This window comes from Mauremys reevesii, linkage group 22 (genome assembly GCF_016161935.1).
Source record: "Mauremys reevesii isolate NIE-2019 linkage group 22, ASM1616193v1, whole genome shotgun sequence".
NCBI classification, from domain to species: Eukaryota; Metazoa; Chordata; order Testudines; family Geoemydidae; genus Mauremys; species Mauremys reevesii.
The window spans coordinates 9,256,876-9,273,530 of record NC_052644.1 but is presented as its reverse complement, the minus strand read 5'-3'; the positions used below and the strand labels follow the sequence as shown (position 1 = coordinate 9,273,530).

At 50.6% G+C, this 16,655-nt stretch overlaps 1 pseudogene; it reads right to left on the bottom strand.

Moving 5' to 3' along the window:
- Positions 1 to 1,776: 1,776 nt before the first annotated feature.
- On the bottom strand, positions 1,777 to 12,044 carry LOC120388829 (annotated as a pseudogene).
- Between the last annotated feature and the right edge of the window lie 4,611 nt (positions 12,045 to 16,655).

Sequence of the window (16,655 nt, the reverse complement as noted above, 5' to 3'; positions counted from 1 at the left end):
TGGGAGACAAAGGGTTCCCACTATATGCAAAAGCTATTTAAGCAGAGGAGTGACATCAGCGTGGTTCTTCACTGACTCCCTGCCCAAAGGAGATGCTTGGAAACACCTGAGAAACAAGGACTGAACTGGGGGAGAAGTGTTGGACCCAGGCTAGAGGCATTTCTGGCCTGTGAGAGAAATACCTGCGGTTTTAAGCTGCAAGCGTGTGAAGATTGCCCTCAAGAATCTCTACAAACTGCCTAAATCAACAATTAGGGTGAGAATCTGCTACTTATATCCCATCTCTTTAGTTTATTAAGCTTAGACTGTGTTTTTGTGTATTTGCCAGGTAATCTGCTTTGATCTGCTTGCTATCCCTTATAATCACTTCAAATCTATCTTTTCCAGTTAATAAACTTATTTTGTTTTGTCTAAAACCAGCGTGTGGAAATCATAACCTGGGGCAGAAAGCTGTGTACATTCCTCTGCACATTGAAGCAGGGGATGAATTTCATGAGCTTACTCTGTACAGTTCCCTGTGCAGCGCAAGTCGGTATAATTTTGGGCTTATCCCCCAGAGGGGGGTGTTCACTTGAGAGTTTGGGCAGTTCCTTAGCTTAAGTCTTCCCATGCAGAGCTGATCTCAGTGTCTGTGTGTTGCTGCAGCTGGGTGTGTCCCTACCTGTGTGTGTGCTGGAGGGGACATGGGGGCCTGTCTCAGCAGGACAGTGTAAGGAGCCCAGGCTGGTGGGTCAGGCGGGCTCAGTGGTACCCCAGTTCCAGGTTGCACCCTGTGGGGAACCCATCACAGCTACTAGTCAAGATGGTCAGGGACACACCCCCATGCTCTGGGTATCCCTAAGCTTCTGACTGCCAGAAGCTGGGAGTGGACAACAGGGGATGGATCACTGAAATTGCCCTGTTCTGTTCATTCCCTCTGAAGCATCTGGCACTGGGCTAGATGGACCACTGGGCAGATCCAGTATGGCCATTCTTCTGTTATGATCTTATCTACTTATCCCTTTCTTTTAGTTTCCATTACATTTTATAACTTTTATTTAAGTTTCTTAGCCAATTATATTTTATCTAGCATGCAATTAAAAACAACCTTATACAGCTCTACCCAAAGGCCAGGCTCTTAAACATATTTCCACCTACAAGAAGTTTAGGTCTTATTTACTAATAATTCTATGGTTTTTTTTTAGCATTACTTTTTGCAAAACTTTCTGGGAGTTTTAATCACCATGATAAATGCTTAAGATTCAGGTCTTCATATGCCAACAGCTATAATATAATGTATGGAGATATACCTATCTCCTAAAACTGGAAAAGACCCCAAAGGATCATTGAATCCAGCCCCCTGCCTTCACTAGCAGGACCAAGCACTGATTTTGCCTCAGATCCCTTAGCTGCCCCCTTAAGGATTGAACTCACCACCCTAGATTTAGCAAGCCAATGCCCAAACCACTGAGCTATCCCTCCCTCTCTCCCTCCCTTGCCTGTTATTTCTTAGGTTAAAAAATAAGCAAGAAACAAAACTTTTATATTCTAAAATGACAAAACACTGGAGGTCTGGATACCGCCCAGCCTGGGTAGAGAGACGTGAACTAGTGGACTAAAAATAGCAGTGTGGACACTGTGGCATGGGCAGCAGCTCAGGTTAGCCACCTGAATACATACACAGGAGGTCAGGTGAGAGTGCACTTGGGTGGCTAGCTCTTCCCACCACCCACAGCGCTCTGGCCATTCTTAGTGCTAGCACATCGCTGTCTACTCAAGCTGGGAGAAAGAGAGTCACTATTTCCCACCAGCAGCCCCCTTGTCTGTCACATTGGGGCATTTCCCTGGGCTGCCTGAGTTGGCTGAGTGGGCATCGTAGGGATCTTTCTGCTCAATCTGCACTTTAATGATGGACTTATCCTTGGTGGATATGGTGGCCTTCACCTGGATCTTCTCATTGGTCACCTCCAGCTGGTCATCCGGGATCTCAAGCTTCACTTTCCTGTAGGACTCGCACTTATAGAGTGGGCCATGGTTGTATATGTAGTAGTACAGGTTCTCCATGCTGTCAAAGTGCTTCCTGCCAGCAAAGAGCTCGATGGCAAACTCAGAGCTGTAGAGCAAGCGGTCAAAGGGGTTGGAGAACATGATGGCCAGGGTGAAAACTTCGGACATGTAGCTCAGTACCCTGATGCTTCCACGGGCCATGTAGCTTGTTTTCACAAACACGCTGCTCCCCGAAGAGCCCAGGGCGGGATGCAGGACACAGGGTCTATCACAGAACGGACTCTGAAACAGTAAGTCCTGGAGGAAAACAACACAAAGTTCCTTCATGACACAACATCCCGAACAACAATTAATAACTCCATTCCAGCAGCAGGGGAATCCTGACCCTAGGGGATGGGATGGGTCACAGCCCAGCCGCTCTTCTGCAGAGGGGACACATAGTTCGCTGGACAAGAGAGCACAGCCCCACCTAGGCCAGACCCCAGGACAGCAGGGTCTTTCCTGCATGATCAAGGCACTAGGTAGTGGAGATAAGGTAAGGGAGGCAGGGCTGGCCCCCACCCTTCTACCTCACCTGGGCTGGGCTCTGCCTCCCCCACTGCCCTGCTCCCCACTCACACAGCTGCAGCCTGCCTGGTGGGAGTGCCTGCTGCAGAGCCTGGGCTGAGGTGCTGGAGCCCAACAGCTTCCTGCAGGCTCCAGGACTGGGCAAGGAGGAGCCCTCCAGCCTTGGAGAAAGCAGCAGCCAGGCTGGATCTAAGGCAGGGGGAGGAGCTAGAGCTGCCCCTCTGGGGCTGCACATGACAGGGCTGGGCATCTCATGGGGATTTCTGGGTTTTTACTGGGTGGCAGGAAGCTGTGGGTATCAGAGTGTTTACTTGGGGGGGAAGAAGGGGGAGTCTGGGTGACAGAGCTTATATTGCAGTTCTGGGTTTTCCTAGGGTGTAGGGGACTCTGGGTGGAAGGATTTTTAGTGGGGGTCACTGGCTGTCACAGTTTTTGTAGGGGGTCTCATCTGGGCTGGGTGTGTAATGATCTAACTGTCAAGGGGAGTTTAATATGGTTGAGGTGGTGGCCAGCTGGTGGAGTGACCTTCCTGTCAAAGTTCCCCTTGGTTGTTTGGCTAGCTCAGTGGTTTCAGCATTGACTTGCTAAGTTTAGGGTTATGAGTTCAATCCTTGGGGAGGCCACTTAGTGATCTGGAGCATAAAATTGGTCCTGCTAGGAAAGGCAGAGGGCTGGATTCAATGACCTGTCAAGGTCCCTTTCAGTTCATGGAGATTGGTATATCTCCAATTATTACCTTTGTTGCTAATGTGGACAATCACCAGCTGGGGCTTGTAGCTTTTTGTTTTTAAATCAAATCTGTACTGGGTATCTAAGAGAAGCTTTCCTTTGTTATTTGATGTACAGACCAATGGGTTAATAAAAAACACCTTTGTTTCAATAAATATATTGGGCTCCTTTGGGGCTAGTATTTAAGTGACATTGGACTACTAATTCAGTAGAAATCTGGCAATCCTGAAAGCGTTAGATGGTCCTGCACATTATGTTATTAACTAAAGCGTTCAGAGCAGGGCTGGCGCAACCCATTAGGCGACCTAGGTGGTCCCCTAGGGTGCTAACTTTTGGGGGGCAGCGACCGCAGCAGCTGGATCTTTGGCTGTCCCGGCCATCATCAGCATTTCAGGGGCAGGACCTTCTGCCGCCTCTCTCGGGGGCGGCATTTCGGGGGTGGGACCGTCCGCTGCCTAGGGTGGTAAAAAAGCCGACAGCGCTCCTGGTTCAGAGCCATAAACATACACACACACACATCATACGGCTGTGTATGAGTGTGTGAGTACACGTGTCATAGGTTTATTCCCCACTTTGAACTTTAGCGTTCACAAGATGGGGACCTGCATGGACTCCTCTAAACTAAAATCCTAGTTTAGATCTGGTTCTCGCTGCCACCAGTCAAGTTTTAAGTGTCTGACACATTCCCTGTTCCCCCAAAAACTTCCCCTGGGGAACACAGATTTAAACCTGAATCTCAACACAAAGGGAAACAAACCATTTCCCTCCTCCTCTCTCCTAGTACTTAGGAGAGATAGAGGGATTCACTTTTCCCCCTCTCCTTCTTCCCCCTCCCCTTGTCCTTGGGAGAGATACCTCGATTCAAACTCCTTGAATCAAACAAAGAGGGATTCACTTTTCCCCCTCCCCTTCCCTTAGTCCTTGATCTAAACTAGGATTTTAGTTTAGAGGAGTCCATGCAGGTCCCCATCTTTTGAACTCTAAAGTTCAAAGTGGGGAATAAACCTATGACAACACATGTACATGTGTGTACATGTTTGTGTGACTATGTGTGGGTGTAAACCTGTGAGTGTACATGACAGACATATACATACATGTATGTGGAGGTGGTATCACTGTAAAATAAATACACTGAACACCTTTACATTATATCACAGGCCTATCACCATGTAACCTGCCCCCAGTCCATCTCCCTGGGACTTTCCAACCTCCCAAGAAGCTTCCAGCAGCTGTTTTCTCTCAAATCAGGAACCTGCTAGAACCAGTTAAGGCAGACAGGCTGATTAGAACAACTGCAGCCAATCAAGGCACCTGGGTTTAAAAAGGAGCTCACTCCAGTCAGACTGGAGGGGGCCAGAGGAGAGGAAGTGTGTGTGAGGAGCTGGGAGCAAGAGGCACCAGGAGCTGAGAGTGAGAGGCTGTGCTGCTGGAGGACTAAGGAATACAAGTGTTATCAGACACCAGGAGGAAGGTCCTGGGGTGAGAATAAATAAGGTGTTGGGAGGAGGCCATGGGGAAGTAGCCCAGGGAGTTGTAGCTGTCATGCAGCTGTTACAGGAGGCACTATAGACAGCTGCAATCCACAGGGCCCTGGGCTGGGACCCGGAGTAGAGGGCGGGCCCAGGTTCCCCCCAAACCTCCCAACTCCTGATCAGACACAATAGGAGTTGACCTCAGATCACTGAGGTGAGCAAATCTGCCAATAAGCGCAGGACCCACCAGAGTAGGGGAGGAACTTTGTCACAATGGTCAGACAGACATGTAAGAACTGGAGCAAGTCTGGAGGAGAGTAACACAACTCATCAAAGATTTAGCAAACCTGACCTGTGAGGAAAGGTTGAAAGGATAGGGGTTGTTTTGTCTAGTGAAGAGAAGGATGAGCAGGTCCTGATAGCAATCTGCAAATATGTTAAGGTCTGTTATAAAGGAGACACTGAACAATTGCTCTCCATGTCCATAGAAGATAGCTCAAGAAAGAATGGGCTTAATCTGCAGCCAGGGAGATTCAGGTTAGGTAAGAGAAAAAACTCTCTAACTCTAAGAGTAGCTAAACTCTGGAACAGGTGACCTAGGGAGGCCATGGGATCCCCATCACTGGAGGTTTTTAAGGACAGGTTGGACAACCCCCTGCCAGGGATGGTCTAGGTTTATAGGGTCCTGCCTCAGCATGGAGGATGGGCTAGATGATCTCACGAGATCCCTTCCAGCCCTACATTTCTCTGATGTCTGTTACTTGTCTTCACCACCGATTGCTCCGAATAGTTCAGCCAGAAATCTCTCTGGATGCCAAGGAAAGGTAAGGCCCCCTTTGGTATAGTAGTAAGCAGCATCAGCATTTAGAAGTGAGCACCTGGGGCGAATGCCTGGGGTGGGTGGGGAGGAAAGAAGGGGAATAACAAAGTGGAAAAGTCTGAGGAGGACTGAGCAAGAAGTGATTCCGTCCCTGAGGTGACATGAGGGCAAGGGAGAAATGCTCTCTTGCTGAGGCACCAATGTGGGTGATGGGACACAGATGCCCTAACGATTCCTGGTCAAAGGCAATATTGATTGAGGCGTTAGTAGTATTCACAGCCTGTAAATGTGAAACTGAAATGTGTCACTACCAGTTACAGGAATTCAGTAACTGCTGCTGAGAATATTTATCTTTATTGCAAACCCTGAAAAAATGGGGTAGGAAATGGCCAGGAGCTTTGAATGCTGGGTGTGGATATTAATTGAAGTGACTTGAGCAAAGGGCAGCTCAGGCAGGGAGGTCTGTCAGGCATTACGATTTAGGTCTGTTTGCTTCCTCATCAAGCCGTTTGCACCCCAAATGCAGACAGTAACCTAGTGTCAATGAAAAAAAAATTGGAGGAGCTCTCACAGGTTCTGTCTTCACTGCACAGTTGATCCTGGCTCTTACCCAGGTTTTAGCACAAACCTCCACCATCTACATAGAGACCCTCTGACGGGTGCTGGAACTAGGGGTGCTGGGGCTGTGACAGCATCCCTAGGCATCATATACAGGGTTTACAGTTTGGTTCAATGGCTCACAGCACCCCCACTACCCAGCCAGGAGGAGAACAGAGAGACCAAGTGACCAGGACATGGGTGGTTGTGCCTACTGGTTAGAGCAGGAGTCAGTAGCCAGTGTAAGTGGGGCAATAGTCTTGTTATTGTGGGGATCTTTCCTGGCATCTGCAATACCCTAGTGGAATTGGATAGTGAAAGGTTCTGAGTCCTCACTCCCACTCTCTTCCCCCAGAGGCCTGCCTGACTCTTCCAATCAGTCAGGGGACGTAGCCAGACAGGCAACCTGCTATGGGCCAGCTGTGCTCATTACATTGCCCAGAGACTGGCTTTGATGCAGGCTCGGCTTCCTGACACAGAGCTTCTTAGGCACAGAGCTCGCTGGAGGGGTAGACATGGGGATTGCATGGTGAGGAAGCTGCCTGCTGCTGTTAGACTCTGAGGTGCTCAAGGAACACGCCCGTGTGTGAATGACCAGGATGACACTGAGAATCTCCCTGACTCGTCTCACAGATTTTCATCCTAACAGAAATGCCCTGCAACACCCTGAATACCAGCTGAACATCTCAGGCCCAAAGGGGCTGCCCTCTGGCTCTCACTGCCCTCTCTAACAGACACCAAACAGCAACACATCCTGCAATACCATCCAACTTGATCTCTGGTGCAAGCCTGTCACAGGGGCAGAGTAGCTTCCCCACCACCCGGAGCGTCTGACAGCCAGGTGGGCAGATTTGTGTGTCCGAGCTTCTGTGGGCCCCATTAAGGGTTTTTGCCAGAGAGCGAGTGGGATACAATTGGGGGATGTGTGGGTTTTTTTGCAGGGTAGAGGCCATGACCCACAGCATTGTGGGTAATCTGCAAATACACAAGTCTGTCTTTTTAACTCATCTCCCTCCTTTTAAGGCTTGGGTACATCCCGATGCCATCAGTAAACTAAGGAGTTGCCTGTGTTAATGTACTTCGCCTTTCCTGACCTTATCCTGAAGCCACATTCCAAAGAGGCTCCTCTCAGCCACTCAGGCCTTGTTCCCTTTCAGTCCTCCTGTTGCTTCCCAGGTGCCCCTGTAACCCAGTGGGGAGTGTGTGTCACAGGTGCCCCTCCGTGCCAATCCACAGAGGAGGTGAGTTCCCTGCTCCTCTCAGTGCCACCTGGCAAAATTCTGTACATCCTGGTTCACCAAAGAGCATTGTGTCAGGTATGAAAGGAAGGCTGATGTCCTTACTCACCGGCTCTTCAATCCAGATCGCAATACACTTACGATTGTTTTCACTCTCTGTAGCTCTCAGGGCTGGGCTGTAGTACAAGGGGCTGATCCTGAGTCATATTATTCGAGTGGATGTGTACCCCGGTCCCTTGGGGACAGCAGCCCTGGTGTGACTGCGAGTGCGCCGTGGAGAAGGGACTGGATGCTGATGGGACCCAGAGGGCTGTGGTATGGGTGGTGAGGCAGAGAGGTAATAATGTGGTGCATACGCCTGGGCACTCTAAGAACTGTCACATTGCCACCAGCCCTCAGCCATTGCCACCAGCCCTCAGCCTTTGGCTCAAACTTTTAGCCCTCATGGCTAATACACCAGAGACTGAACCAGGGGCTTCTAAAGCACAAGCTGCTACAGGATAAGCTAAGGAGCCAGTTCTCTGTGGGTGGGGCTGTCACAGCTCCTCGCCCCTGTGGGTCAGCATGGGACGGAGCAGCGGCTGGGATACATACTCCCCAGTGAGTTACACAATAACCCTAAATAGTGAAGAGGAGCCTTCCTGCTTCCTGCACGGCCAGGTCTTCGGTCAGACCAGTGGTGGGTTAGCCTCTGGGCCAACAGGGCCCGTGCTTAGGGGCCCAGAAAAAAATCTGCCACTGGGCGGCTGAAGCTCAGAGCCCTGGCTCCCAGATGGGCAGGGCTAGGGAAGCCCCCACACCCTGTCCCTGCTCCCCGGCAGCAGCTCCAGGTAGGTGGGCAGGGCGGGGGAAGTCTCAGTGCACCCCAAGATCATCCCTGGCAGAAGCCACTTGGCAGGGGAAGTCTCCCCCCTACCCCAAGGCCCATGACCCCATCCCCAGCTGAAGCGCGGGGGGAGGTGGGGAAGCCCCAGCACCCAGACCCTGGCTGCAGCCCTGGGACTGGAGGAGCTCTCACTCCCTGCTGTGCCCCAGGCTGTGGTGCAGGGACAGAGCTTCTCCAGTCTTAGGGCCACAGTTTGAGGGAGGAAAATGGGTTGCAGGGCTGCATTGGGGGAGGGGGGTGAAATGAAGGGACCCTGTGTGGAATAGGGGCAGGCCCAGGGAAGGGGCAGAAAGGGGTGAGGCTGTGGGCAGGGATGCAGGTGGAAGGGGTGGAATGGGAGCGGGACTGCAGGCAGAAGGAGTAGGGAAGGGCCCCTCACTTACTCAGGCCCAGAGCCCCAGGAAACCTTAATCCGCCTTTGCGTCAGATGAGTGCCTCCCAGCCCTTCTGGACACTAGCCACCTCCAAGGGAAACCTGAAGCTCGCAATTCAAACACAGTCCTCAATACACCTCACTGTCCAGTGAGGAGTTGAGCATTATCCATCGTAGTGAGGGCCAAGCAGGAGTCACTTTGCGTTGGATGTGCAATACCACGTGTGTAAAAATGTATCCGCTGTCATTTCTCAGAACACTAATGCTGTTTGATGGCTGACTGCACGAGGCCCCACATAACAACACAATTTTTCTTTCCCCACATTACAGACAAGTGCTTACAGAGCAACTCATCCTATTGTCTAGGTCGATTCGGTGTCTGTAATAGGCCTTCCCGGCCTTTGTGAGCGAACTTAGTGAGTTTGTTTTGAACCCTACTAAGCTCCGCTGGGCCGTGCTCCTCCCCCGAATGTAACAAGCACTGTAGCTATAGGGCAGTGTCCTTTTCAGGATCCTGCCCCCCTTTACCTCGGTCAGCACATCCCTAGAGCCGGGGCTGGGAGCAGGGCCCTGGCTCTCGGGGGGTGAGGGAAGGTACACAGACAGGGCCCTGGTTAAGGGGGCCAAGGCTGTGGGGTGGGAGTGAGGCCGGGCTTGGAGCCAGGAATGAAGCCAGGCTGTTGCTGGGGTTGGGACCAGAGCACGGCTGGGTGTTATTCCCTCCCCGCCAAGTGGGCTGTCCCGAGCCCTGCCACACACCCCCACCCACATGGTCCTCCATGCCCACCCCATGGAGGCACGGCCCACAGTTTGGGGACCTCTGCTATAGGGGAAATTTTGCACTGTTGCCCTTCCACAGGCATGGAAGCGTGAAGCCGTTTGGGATTACCCCCTCTTGCACTCTGGAGGGTTATTGGCCAGTCACCTCACTCCACTCAATAGTCATCAGCTAAGAGGCACCACAGAATTGTCGCCATTCCCCAAACACAGCTCCCGTGCGAAGATCTCTCACTGAAGGAGGTTTTCCCCATTTCCCCATCACCTCAGAGATGACTAGATGAGAAGAGGCACCACCGTCACGTTTGGCTTCGGGTCATTACAGTGAACATTGTGACTGGCTGGTAACCAATATTTATTCCCTACCTTTGTTTCATTTTCTGCTGTCAGTGGGGATCCTGGCCGCAACACACTGACATAGGCCCTGGCAGTGTTGCAGCCAGACGGGGGTCGGCTGCCCCCGGGCTACTTCCACACCCCCCCTCGTTGTGTACCTGAGTCACGGTAGCGTCACCGGTGGTCTCAAACACCATCGGTTTCTCCAGGTAAGTAGCAGACGGTAGGCTCAGCTGCTCCTCAGGGTAGCTGGAGCGGGGTAGGCCTGGCTCCTCCTCAGGGTAGCTGGCAAGAGGCAGGCTCGGCTCCTCCTCGGGGTAGCTGGAGCGGGGCAGGCTCGGCTCCTCCTCGGGGTAGCTGGATCGGGGTAGGCTCGGCCAGTCCTCTTCGGGGTAGCTGGAGCGGGGTAGGCTCGGCCAGTCCTCTTCGGGGTAATGAGCGAGGGGTAGGCTCGGCCGGCCCAGTGCGACCTCAGGCCGGCTGCGGCCTTCCCCCGAGGAAGCTCGGCCGCAGACGTCTGGTCTCTGCGGTGGCTGGTTCTCAACTGAGCTCTGCAGGTGAGCTTTTATACTTCCAGGTCTGTGCCGTGACCTCTGAGGGGCGGGCACAGGACCCAGTGGCTCCGCCCATGTTGGTGTCAGGGGAGGTCTGTCCCTCAGCGGGGCTGTGGGGTATCCCACCGCCTCGCTACAGCCAGACACAGGCAGGTGACCATTAAAAGAAATATGGAGCCTAGTACATTCATGTTCGCTGGGGCCCCAAGCCTTTCCATCTAACTTTATTTACACAGAGGTTTTGGGTGGCCCTGATCTCACAGCCCCAATACACTTCTCCATTTCCTCCCTTCTTGTCAGCCCTGGCAAACAGCAAGAACATTTCTTTAAACAAAAACAAACACAGGAGAAGAAACTGGATATAACCGGATGTAACCCTTCTGCCAGGCAATGTTCAGGGTTCCTCTTAACAATACAAAGCAGAACTGGCTTGAGCCCCTACCCAGTAATCTGGGAAAAGTACATAGCACCCTTAGGTGCCTCCAAGAGGCAATGCTTCCCCTCTTGCAAGCACTGAGTGGGGAAAGGAATCCAGCATTAATCTGGAAAACACCACAACCATCATTCAAAGGCATGTGACCATGAACAAACACCCTCCTGCCCAGAGTACATTGGGCAGTGTCTTTTGCCTCAGTTTCTCAACTTGTAGTGTGAAAGTCTGACAAACAAATGTTCCTTTAACACATCAGTTCTCTCTCCCTCCGCTGCACCCACCTCACGGTTCCTGCCCTTGCTCAGTGAGGACCCAGGTTCAGAGGCAAATTCACATGAGTTCACCTCCAACCCCAGAGGCATCAAGCAACATCTCAGATACTGTGGCCACTGCTGCAACTGGCTCACAGTTGCTGCCATTAATCCAGCCTTGCTGCCAGCTCCTGTCATCATAGCCACGGCTCCACCATTTGCTCTGCTGCCATTAGCCAATGGGCCATTGCTGCTCTGTTGCACCCTCTGCAAGGCTATGTCTTGAGGTCCCACCACTTAACCGAGCTCTCAGTGATTTCAGTAGTTAGCGCAGAATCTCACTACTAGCACAGGCTAGACAATCTCAGGGTCACTACGAAATTAGGTCGAATTTATAGAAGTTGTTTTTTTAGAAATCGTTTTATTACAGTCGATTGTGTATGTCTCCACAAAAAATGCTCTAAGGATGTTAACTCGGCAGACTGCGTCCACAGTACTGAGGCTAGCGTCGACTTCCAGAGCATTGCACTGTGAGTAGCTGTGGGTAGCTATCCCACAGATCCCACAGTCTCTGCTGCCCACTGGAATTCTGGGTTGAGATCCCAATGCCTGATGGGGCAAAACTAGCATCACAGGTGGTTCTGGATACATGTTGTCAGGCCCCCCTCTCCCTCCCTCCATGAAAGCAACGTCAGACAATTGTTTCACGCCTTTTTTCCTGGATTACCTGAGCAGACACCATACCATGGCAAACATGGAGCCCGCTCAGCTGACTGTCACCATACATCTCCTGGGTGCTGGCAGACATGGGACTGCATTGCTACAGAGCAATGCAGCAGATGGTGCATTACGACTGGTAGCCATTGTCATGGTATTCCTGGGTGCTCTTTTAGCCACCCTCAGTGAGGTCAGTCGGGGCGCCTGGGCAGACATGGGAGTGACTCAGCCAGGTCATTCCCCAGTCATACTGCACCATCTTCTGGTGAGCACCCAGGAGATGACGATGGCTAGCAGTCGTACTGCATCGTCTGCTGCCTGCCTAAGATGTAAAAGATAGATGGAGTGGATCAAAACAAGACATAGACCAGATTTGTTTTGTATTCATTTGCTCCCACCTCCCTCTGTGAAATCAATGGCCTGCTAAACCCAGGGTTTTGAGTTCAATCCTTGAGGGGGCCATTCTGTGTGACAGTTGTTTGTGTTTCTCCCTAATGCAAAGCCACCCCCTTTGTCGATTTTAATTCCCTGTAAGGCATGTCGTCAGTCGCCCTTCCCTCTGTCAGAGCAATGTCACACAGTCGTCTTGCGCCTTTTTTCAGTGCAGATGCCACATGGAGCCCGCTCAGATCACTGTGGCAATTATGAGCACTGTAAACACCATGCACATTATCCTGGAGTATATGCAGAACCAGAATCTGCAAAAGCGAAACCAGGCAAGGAGGCGACAGCAGCGCAGTGACTAGAGCGACGAGGACATAGACATGGACATAGACTTCTCACAAAGTATGGCCCCTGGCAATGTGCACATTATGGTGTTAATGGGGCAGGCTTATGCCGTGGAATGCTGATTCTGGACCGGAAACAAGTACAGACTGGTGGGATCGCATAGTGTTGCAGGTCTGGGCCAATTCCCAGTGGCTGCGAAACTTTCGCATGCGTAAGGGCACTTTCATGGAACTTTGTGACTTACTTTCCCCTGCCCTGAAGCACCAGAAAACCAAGATGAGAGCAGCCCTCACAGTTGAGAAGCGAGCGGCGATAGCCCTGTGGAAGTTTGCAACACCAAACAGCTACCGGTCAGTCGGGCATCAATTTGGAGTCGACAAATCTACTGTGTGGGCTGCTGTGATCCAAGAAGCCAATGCAATCAAAAAGCTGCTGATATCAAGGGTAATGACTCTGGGAAATGTGCACGTCATAGTGGATGGCTTTGCTGCAATGGGATTCCAATAGATGGAATCCCATATCCCTATCTTGGCACTGGAGCATCAAGCCAGTGAGTACATAAACCGAAAGGAATACTTTTCAATGGTGTTGCAAGCACTGGTGTATCACAAGGGACGTTTCACCAACATCAGCATGGGATAGCTGGGAAAGGTACATGATGCTCATGTCTTCAGGAACTCTGGTCTGTTTCAAAAGCTGCAGGAAGGGAATTACTTCCCAGACCAGAAAATAACCCTTGGGGATGTTAAAATCGTTGGGGACCCAGCCTACCCCTTAATGCCATGAAACCGTACACAGGCAGCCTGGATAGTAATCAGGAATTGTTTAACTATAGGCTGAGCAAGTGCAGAATGGTGGTAGAATGTCCATTTGGATGTTTAAAAGCACGCTGGTGCAGTTTCTTGACTCGGATAGACCTCAGTGAAACCAATATTCCCATTGTTATTACTGATTGCTGTGCACTCCACAATATCTGTGAGAGTAAGGGGGGTTTATGGCAGGGTGGGAGGTTCAGGCAAATTGCCTGGCTGCTAATTATGCGCAGCCAGACACCAGGGCAGTTAGAAGAGTACAAGAGGGCACGGTGCACATCAGAGAAGCTTTGAAAACCAGTTTCATGACTGGCCGGGCTATGGTGTGAAAGTTCTGTTTGTTTCTGCTTGATGAAACACCCCCCACCCCCTTGGTTCACTCTACTTCCCTGTAAGCTAACCACCCTCCCCTCCCCCTTCGATCACCACTTGCAGAGGCAATAAAGTCATTGTTGCTTCACATTTATGCATTTTTATTAATTCATCACTCAAATAGAGAGATAACTGCCAAGGTAGCCCGAGAGGGGTGGGGGAGAGGGAAGCACGGGGTGAGGTGGGGGAGGAGGGAAGCACAAGGCCACACTGCACTTTAAAACTTAAAATCTTTAAAACTTATTGAATACCAGCCTTCTGTTGCTTGGGCAATACTCTGGGGTGGAGTAGCTGGGTGGCCGGAGGCCCCCCACCACCACCGTGTTCTTGGGTGTCTGGGTGAGGAGGCTATGGAACTTGGGAGGAGGATGGTTAGTTACACAGGGGCTGTAGCGGCGGTCTCCGCTCCTGCGGCCTTTCCTGCAACTCATCCATACTCTGGAGCATATGGGTTTGATGCTCCAGCAGCCTGAGCATTGACTCCTGCCTTCTGTCAGCAAGCTGACACCACCTATCATCTTCAGCCTGCTACTTACTCTCTTCAGCCCGCCACCTTTCCTCGCGTTCATATTGTGCTTTCCTGCACTCTGACATTGTCTGCCTCCACACATTCTGCTGTGCTCTGTCAGTGTGGGAGTACAGCATGAGCTCAGAGAACATTTCATCCGAGTAAGTTTTTTTTGCCTTCTAATCTTTGCTAGCCTCTGGGAAGGAGAAACATTTGCAGCTGGTGGAGGGAAAAAAAGGGAGAGTGGTAGTTAAAAAGACACATTTTATAGAACAATGGATACACTCTTTCACGATAAACCTTGCTGTTAACATTACATAGCACATGTGCTTTCATTACAAGGTAGCATTTTGATGTCTTCACCCCTCCCCACACCGTGTGGCTAACAGCGGGGAACATTTCTGTTCAGCCATAGGCAAACAACCCAGCAGGAACGGCACCTCTGAATGTCTGATTAATAAACCACCCTATTTCAACCAGGTGACCAGGAATGATATCACTCTCCTGAGGATAACACAGAGAGATAAAGAACCGATGCTGTTTGAATGTCAGCAAACACCTGGACCATACACTCCCATGCTTTGTTATGCAATGATTCCAGACTACATGCTACTGGCCTGGCATGGTAAAGTGTCCTACCGTGGAGGACGGAATAAGGCTGCCCTCCCCAGAAACCTTTTGCAAAGGCTTTGGGAGTACATCCAGGAGAACTTTATGGAGATGTCCCTGGAGGATTTCTGCTCCATCCCCAGACACGTTAACAGACTTTTCCAGTAGCTGTACTGGCCGTGAATGCATCCCAAGTCCTTAGGGCAAATTAATCATTAAACATGCTTGCTTTTAAACCATGTATAATATTTACAAAGGTACACTCACCAGAGGTCCCTTCTCTCCTTCAGGGTCCAGGAGCCCACCTTGGGTGGTTTCGGAGGTTACTGGCTCCAGGTCCAGGGTGAGAAACAGATCCTGGCTGTTGGGGAAACCGGTTTCTCCGCTTCCTTGCTGTGAGCTGTCTTCAACCTCCTCTTCATCATCTTCATCGTCCCCAAAACCCGCTTCCGTGTTGTGTCCTACTCCATTGACAGAGTCAAAGCACAGGGTTGGGGCACTGGTGGCTGCACCCCCTAGAATGGCATGCAGCTCATCATAGAAGCGGCATGTTTGGGGCTGTGACCTGGAGCGGCTGTTTGCCTCTGTGGTTTTTTGGTATGCTTGCCTGAGCTCCTTAATTTTCATGTGGCACTGCTGTGAGTCCCTGTTATAGCCTCTGTCCTTCATGCCCTTGGAGACTTTTTCAAATGTTTTGGCATTTTGTTTACTGGAACAGAGTTCAGCTAGTACGGACGCATCTTCCCATGCAGCGATCAGATCCCGTACCTCCCGTTCAGTCCATGCTTGAGCTCGTTTGCGATTCTGGGACTCGATGGTCACTTCTGCTGACGCACGGTCACCTGTCCTGATCAGCTCACCACGCTGTCCAAACAGGAAATGAAATTCAAAAGTTCACGGGACTTTTCCTGTCTACCTGGCCAGTGCATCTGAGTTGAGAGCACTCTCCAGAGCGGTCACAATGGAGCACTTTGGGATAGCTCCCGGAGGCCAATACCGTTGAATTGCATCCAAACTACCCCAAAATTTGACCCGGCAAGGCCAATTTTAGCACTAATCCCTTCATCAGAGGTGGAGTAAAAAAATCAATTTTAAGAGCCCTTTAAGTTGAAAAAAAAGGGCTTCGTCGTGTGGACGGGTGCAGGGTTAAATCGAGGTAACGCTGCTAAATTTGACCTAAAATCATAGTGTAGACCAGGCCTCATTCACTGAAATGCTGCCCCCAGGGACATCTAAGGCTCAGCACTTAATAATGCAGTTATCAGTGATCTCAGCTCTAGCAATCATCAAACCAAATGTAAAGGCAGAATTCAGTAGTCCTAAACTTTGGTCAAGAGAAATGCATGTTTGTTCAAAGGGCAGAAGGGTGAGTGAGGAAAATTACAAAGCAGAACGATTACAACAGCCAGTCTTATGAAATATAATTGCAACAGCTAGTGTTAGGAAAGTCATTAACCACAAAAGAACAACCTGTGGCTAACAGGAAAGCTTGTTTTTTTACTATATTCCTAATAAGGCCTATTTTTGCTTTGTTACTAATAAGGAAGTTTGCTTAACTGAGTGTTGCCTTTGATCTATATAAGTTTCTGTTGTTGAGCAGAGCAGTTAGGCTGGCTGACTCTTCCTGCATACTTGGAATAAAGGAGCCTCAGGCCGTTCTGATCCAAACACAACACATGGTTAATTTTCCAAAACACAGACAAAGACTCTCAATTGAACTTAATCACATGTGGTTTTAAACAGCAGGAAACAAGAGAACCATGACAAAGACCAGATCACTGGACAAAAACACTTATCACCATCATCTTTTTCTGTTACTATCATGTAGCATCCCTACCTCCTGCTTAGCTAATGCAGTTCAGTTGAGGGTGACAGCCTGATTCAGAGCG